Here is a 7500-nt window from a genome sequence, read left to right as displayed (position 1 = left end):
AAGAATATGAATTATTAGTAAATTTTAAGCATACTCCAATCGACATATATCACCATTAATGTTATGTTATGATACCAGATAATTACTAATCATTCAATCATTATTAGTAAAAATCACTGTATTTATTCATGAGTATGCCTTGCACATATGTAACTGTTACAATGTGAATGGCAATGGAAATGTTACAAAATTGTTATCATATATTCATTAATGTTATTTTTATATTTGAATTCATAAAGGGTTTCCCGTAACTGATTCCATCAACTGAGCTGGGGTTTGAACTGTAATGACTACAGTGGAATACAGTTAACAGATAACTGAGCTGGGGTTTGAACTGTAATGACTACAGTGGAATACAGTTAACAGATAACTGAGCTGGGGTTTGAACTGTAATGACTACAGTGGAATACAGTTAATCCTGCAACATTGCCAATACTCGATGCAGAGGATTTACGGGGACACTATTTCATTCTATCTCATTTCTCTTCCTCTTATTTCGTTGAAGTTTTATAGTTTATATATGAAATATTTATTTTATTTGTTGTTACTGTTCTTAAATATTTCATTTTAATTGTTAATCAATTCTCCTTTTCCTTGTTTCCTTTCCTCACTGGGCTTTTTTCCCTGTTGGAGCCCCTGGGCTTATCGCATCTTGCTTTTTCAACTAGGGTTGTAGCTTAGCAAGTGAGGATAATAATAATAATAATAATAATAATAATAATAATAATACTAATAATAATGATAATAATAATAATAATAATAATAGCAATGATAAATAATAATTAATAATTGATCATTTATAATGGATAATTAATAATTAATTATTATTAATCTATCATTAATATTTAATTGTTAATTAATAATTAATAATTATTTTTTTTAATTCTTAATTATTAATTATTAATCATTAATTATTAATAATTAACAATAACAATAACAATAATAATGACATTTCTTAATTCTGATATTTCGTTTTCTTCTTTCCACAGATAATCAGTAGAGGTGGGAACGGGAGGAACATTAAAAGTGTATACATTTAAACTCTCAAGTATACATATATAAAGATAAGTGATTATTATTATATTATTTCAGGTTAGTATGTCGAGTGTATTCTCATAAGAAAATAAAATAATGGAGAAATAAATATATAAAAGACAGCATTATTCAATATTCATGCCAACTTGTACTTAGACATTATATAAAAAATTAACTGGAAATCAAAATGAAGTGATGATAAACAGCAGACGAAATTTTAAGTAAGGTTTAGTGTATTCTCCTAGAAAAAATATAGTGAAGAATTAGACATAAAAAAGACAGAATTAATGAATATTCATGTCACCGTGTACTTAGACATTATATTAGAAACCAACTGAAAATCAAAACGAAGTGATGAAAAACAGCAGACGAGATTTTAAGTGAAGTTGTATTTCGAAAAATTACTGAGCAAATCCCTACTGGAAAACATTACCAGGAAATTCTACAACACCAAAATGGCGATCAACGTTGTGTTCCCGATTCTGATTCCCCTGGAAGAGAACCTACACAATGGTGAGTAACGAAATCTTCTTTTTTTTTATCTCTTGCGTGTTTTGTTTTATCGTTTATTTATTTGTTTGTTTTGTTTTTTGTTCGGGGAAGGGATTGCGTTTAAACATGTTGAAAGGTATTACAGTTGAGGAATTACTTTCGTCAGTTTCCTTCAATAGACTTACAATATTTCTCTCTCTCTCTCTCTCTCTCTCTCTCTCTCTCTCTCTCTCTCTCTCTCTCTCTCTCTCTCTCTCTCTCTCTCTCTCTCCTCAGAATTTAGGTAAAGGGTAATCCACTTAGAAGATAAATATCCTTCTATGTACAAAATATTTCTCTCTCTCTCTCTCTCTCTCTCTCTCTCTCTCTCTCTCTCTCTCTCTCTCTCTCTCTCTCTCTCTCTCTCTCTCTCTCTCTCAGGACAACCCGCTCAGAAAATAAACAAATGATAGCTAAAATAATATCCTGGGATACGAAAAGGAAAGACTTTAGAGCGAGGAATTATATAAACGCAAAATAGATTACATTTATATTCACATTTAGACACCATTGAGATCTAATTTCATCAGTATGTTATTTTCAGGTAGATAAACAATAAATTATGATTTCTTATAATCATGGAATGACAATATAACAATCTGCAGGAGATTTAGTAGATCTGAGAACAAAGCGTCCAGAAGAATATTTGGAGTTCAATGGCAGGACAGCATTAGAAATGAAACTACAAGAGAGATTACTCGAGTGCCATATGTGGATGAGATTATGATGAGAGGTAGATTGAGATGGTTTGGGCTTGCTCTTCGCATTCCCCTTAAAAGATTAGTTCAACTAGCGTTGAACTGTGCTCCATTATTATTATTATTATTATTATTATTATTACAAACTCAGCTATAACCCGAATTGGAAAAGCAAGATGCTATTTGCCCAAAGGCTCTAACTGGCACTAGAAGAGTTGGAAGACCCAGGCCTACATGGCTGAGGACTATGAAGCGTGAAGTAGATGATGATGATTAGAGAAGAATTGATTTTAAAGCTCAAGACATAGATGACTGGTGAAATCTAACCGAGGCCCTTTGTGTCATTAGGTGTAGGAGGAGATGGTGACGATGATATCTGAATTAAGCCGTTGTATAATTTCTAGACTCTTAAAGGTTTAAAGGCCTCTTATGAATGACAGGGACAAGGGTCAGTGACATTGCCCCATCGAGCAGGACAATGCCCTAGAGACTGATTATATGTATTGGCACCCTCAAATACCCCTCCTTAGCTCAAAAGGATGTTGAGATTGCAGTGACTAAAGGAACTAACGGGTTTGAGCGGGACTCGAAGCCCAGTCTGCCGTTCACCAGTCAGGGACGTTACCATATCGGCCACCACAACCCTAGGATGCAATATCTGTTTGAAGTTGGAGTTAAGCCTCTAGGCAATGAGACGAATAGGAAGAATATTGGGGAATATTTAGTGCTACTATACCACAATGTTTGTAAAATAATGCTCTTTAATCATTTCCCATCAAACATTATATGTTCGTTAAAATAATTCGGTATTCCTTTTATGAGGAAGTCGGTGAGCTGGCTAGCTTTTATGGCCTCCGTTCGTCATGCTTGTAGGATTCTCGTATTGTAGAAAGGGGGTAAAAATACACATATCCTGTGACTTTGGACAATTTCCTATATATTCTCAGAAAAGTTATTATTTGTAAACTTAGTTTTTCTATCATTAGTGATTTCAAAAAAAAGTAAGAATAGGTGAGATTTTAGTGAAGGATAATTTGATCGAGATTGATGTAGATACCCTACTTCGGTATATATATATATATATATATATATATATATATATATATATATATATATATATATATATATATATATATATATATTATATATATGTATGTGTGTTTGTGTGTGTATATATATGTGTGTATATATATATATATATATATATATATATATATATATATATATATATATATATATATATATATATTAAATCTAACTAGATTTACCCCTGTCTATAGTTTACACCATTATTCCCTATCAAATGGTTAACGGGATATTCCAATTCTAGTTCGTATGCAGCTGATGCTGGTAAAAGCCTTTACGGCTTATGGGGTTGAAAAACATATACATTTTTATTGTGAGGTTTTTGAAATACTTTAGAAAAATAGGTAAACGTAAGCTATTTACCTATAATCTATATTGAATTAAAAATTGGATTTAAGAACGATGTAAATCGTTTATATTGCTGTCTACAGTTAGTTTGTTTTTATAAATTACTATTTTTGGTCTTCGTGTCTTGTATGAAAGCTGCATTTAAGTGTAATCCGGCTTTTCAGAGTAATGGCTTTATAAGTGGACCGTCCGCTTTGGTGTTTGACATAACTTGAAAACATCGAAAATAGTTTTATTGTTTCTTTCCTTAGGTCTGATTCTTGGTTCCCTTCTCTATAGAATGAATTGCCTTTTTCCCTCATGGACGACCTTACATTTTAAACCTTTTTCCTCCGCTAGATGGCTCTTGTGTCTTTTCCAGCTACAGTAGTAATGTTTCAACCACTGGTCCGTTGACCTCTCTGGAAGTCAATTTCCCGGGCGTAAACTCTTGTGGCCCTTTCTTTTCTAATAATGTCAACCGTTTGTCCTCTCTTCTTATTTCTGTGGCCAGAGACTCGACCAAATTTCCCATCTGTTCAAAGGTGGGTCTGCCGAAAAGATTCGCCTTTACTCCACCTTCCTTCTCAGGTTTCTATATAGCTTCCGTCTGATCTATAGTAGATAAGAGCGTTATCATGCTTTTTTTTCTTTTAAGAGAGACAGAGAGAAAGATTAACGTCATTGTTTGTAGCAACCGTAAAATGTGTTCGTTCGTTTCTTTCAGAATGCGTAAATATCGTTTAAGAAGCAGCTATAGCGTTATTATTATTATTATTATTATTATTATTATTATTATTATTATTATTACTTGCTAGGCTACAACCCTGGTTGGAAAAGCAGGATGTTATAAGCCCAGGGGCTCCAACAGGGAAAATAGTCCAGTGAGGAAAGGAAACAAGGAAAAATTAAATATTTTAAGAACAATAACAACATTAAAATAAACATTTCTTATATAAACTATAAAAACTTTAAGAAAACAAGAGGTTGAGAAAACAGATAAAATAGTGTGCCCGAGTGTACCCTCAAGCAAGAGAACTGTAACCCAAGACAGTGGAAGGCCAAGTACAAAGGCTATGGCACTACCCAAAACTAGAGAACAATGGTTTGATTTTGGAGTGTCCTTCTCCTAAAAGAGCTGCTTACCATAGCTAAAGTCTCTCTCTTACCTTTAAAGTCGCATTAGTAGTATTTGTTGCAGAAAGACGAAAACAGCAAATGTTGCAGTGATAGATAAAAGCTTAGTCGGTTTATCCGATTATCATGATTAGGCCTATACGTAATAATCCTATGTTGTATTTACATGCCTATGCATTTACCCCTTTCTGAGTGGGGATAACCTTAACGTAGTGGAACGGTATGTGTATCGCCATGAGCAGCAAAGCTGTACAAGTCAGGGACATTCATACTAGGTTGGTTTGCTGTGAGCGATCAGACAAAAGTCTCCCATCATCACCAATCTGCAGTTGGCCTGCGTGGTGATGAAAACTGGCCAAATCCCAGACATGAGGAAGGACATGTTTGAGGCCTCTGTCTTGCAGTGGACCAGAGACGGCTGCAGTTGTTGTTGTTGTATGTACTTCCAAGTGTTCGCATATATATTTTTTTCCTTAATTGCCTCCGCTAACGAAGTTGGAAGGAGGTTATGCTTTACCCTTTGTTTGTGTGTTTGTTGGTGTACACCTTCCTGGCCACAATGTTAATCGTAGAGTAATGAAACTTACAGGGATTAACTGCTATGTAAAAAGCTAGAAATTATTAAATTTAGAAGGTCAAGGTCAAAGTCATGGTCAAGAAAACTGACCAATTCACGTAATCATCCATAAGTTTGTACATCGTTGTCAGAAGACTTCACACTTCATTCCTATTTAAGTGTATGAAAATCACGCCAATTAATACATTTTAAGGTTAAAGATCAAGGTTACAGTTGAGCAAAGGGTAAAAAAATAAGCTGCCGGGGCGGAGGTCAGCGCTCTACTGAGTCCCCCTCTAGTTATACCATACATTCACTCTTTGCACTGTTATAGGCTGTATTGAATTCCACAAGGATTTTCATATTGTGTACTCGATTCCGGACACTCTGATTTACTGTCTACTAATAGAAACTTTCAATTACTCGAACCAAATAGATTTTATTTGACATCTAACAATTATATACCAATTTTTTCTGCACGCAAAAAGAGAATATCATCAACTCCTGTGAACAGCACACGCTGATTGAAATACACTCCAGCTTTTTTTTTTTTTGGTGGGGGGGGGGGCAAATGAGGCTCATGAGGCTCAATACTACCACAGTATTCTAGAAGTTTTATTCCAGCTGTTACTAAGTTGTGGAATGATCTTCCTAATCGGGTAGTTGAATCAGTAGAACTTCAAAAGTTCAAAGTTGGAGCAAATGTTTTTATGTTGACCTGGCTGACATGAGTCTTTTTATAGTTTATATATGACATCTGTTTTTGACGTTGTTAATAATTTATATATGACATATCTATTTTGACGTTGTAACTGTTTTTAGAATGATTTATTGTTAATTTGTTCTCATCGTTTATTTGTTTCCTTATTTCCTTTCTTCACAAGGGCTATTTTTCCCTATTGGAGCCCTTGGGCTTATAGCATCTTGCTTTTCCAACTAGGGTTGTAGCTTGGCTAGTAATAATAATATACATATATATATATATATATATATATATATATATATATATATATATATAGGCTACATACTTTTTATATATGTATAATGTGTATATATATATATATATATATATATATATATATATATATATATATATATATATACATGTTTATATATGTATGTATGTATATATATATATATATATATATATATATGTATATATGTGTATATATATATATACATATATATATATATATATATATATAAAGTATATATCAACTATTACAACAAATGCAGCCATTTCTAGCATTTCTAGTTCACTGCTGGATAAAGGCCTCAGACATGCCCTTAGTCATGCCTAGTGTTTGCCATTTTCATAATTGCTCTTGCCATTTGGGATTGATGATGGTAAGAGATTTTCGCCTGCTGGCTTACAGCAAACCAACCTAGTGTGGGTGGCCTTGACTTGTACAGATTTGCTGATCATGGCGATACTAAACTCTTTGGCCACGTTACACAATTTAAATTATAGGAGAGAGAGAGAGAGAGAGAGAGAGAGAGAGAGAGAGAGAGAGAGAGAGTTAATCTTTAAGCAAAGGGTATGTTAATAATATAGGCTATTGATCCTTTGATTTCAACACAGTTTATTATATGGAAAAACAAGCTTCAGGCAGTGATTGTGTTTGTATAATTTTAAATAATTGCAGTCTTACTCAGATTAAATTGTTGAGTCAATGATATTTCAAATCAAATTTAAGTTCAACCTCTTGGTTTTATTTCCATTAAAAAAAAATCGAAAATGGTAATGGTATTTCAAATAGAATTTGGTCCCATTGTGCTAAAGTTGTGCCCATTTTCTTTAAAGTTGGGCCTTCATAGAAAACGAATTCGCAAGTGAAAAATATAGGGGACTAAACTAAAGTAGTTTACTTCATTGATTTGTTTAAACTTTTATCGATTTCACCATTTGTATCTGACTTGATTTTTTTTTCTACATTGACATATAATGCTGAAATACTTTTTTTTTTTTTTTATTGTCCTACAAATATATGAAGGAATGTTGGTAACTATGAATGTCACACAAAGATTGGTAGGAACGTAAGCCAGAGACGCAACATATTTCGAAGCAGCTCAATTATGTAATGGGCAGGGGAGAGAGAGAGAGAGAGAGAGAGAGAGAGAGAGAGAGAG

General features: G+C 33.3%; 1 long non-coding RNA gene across 1 annotated transcript in view; it reads left to right on the top strand.

The window, feature by feature from the left end:
- Positions 1-994: 994 nt before the first annotated feature.
- LOC137651962 (uncharacterized) overlaps positions 995-7500 on the top strand; it is a 343837-nt gene continuing 337331 nt past the window's right edge. The window contains exon 1 of the long non-coding RNA XR_011046146.1: positions 995-1548. This is a non-coding gene — a long non-coding RNA (uncharacterized lncRNA). The remainder of the gene's footprint in view (positions 1549-7500) is intronic.

The sequence above is a fragment of the Palaemon carinicauda genome, chromosome 13, assembly GCF_036898095.1.
Source record: "Palaemon carinicauda isolate YSFRI2023 chromosome 13, ASM3689809v2, whole genome shotgun sequence".
Lineage (NCBI taxonomy): Eukaryota > Metazoa > Arthropoda > Malacostraca > Decapoda > Palaemonidae > Palaemon > Palaemon carinicauda.
Note: the sequence above shows the minus strand (reverse complement) of the source record. Positions and strands in the feature narration are given on the sequence as shown.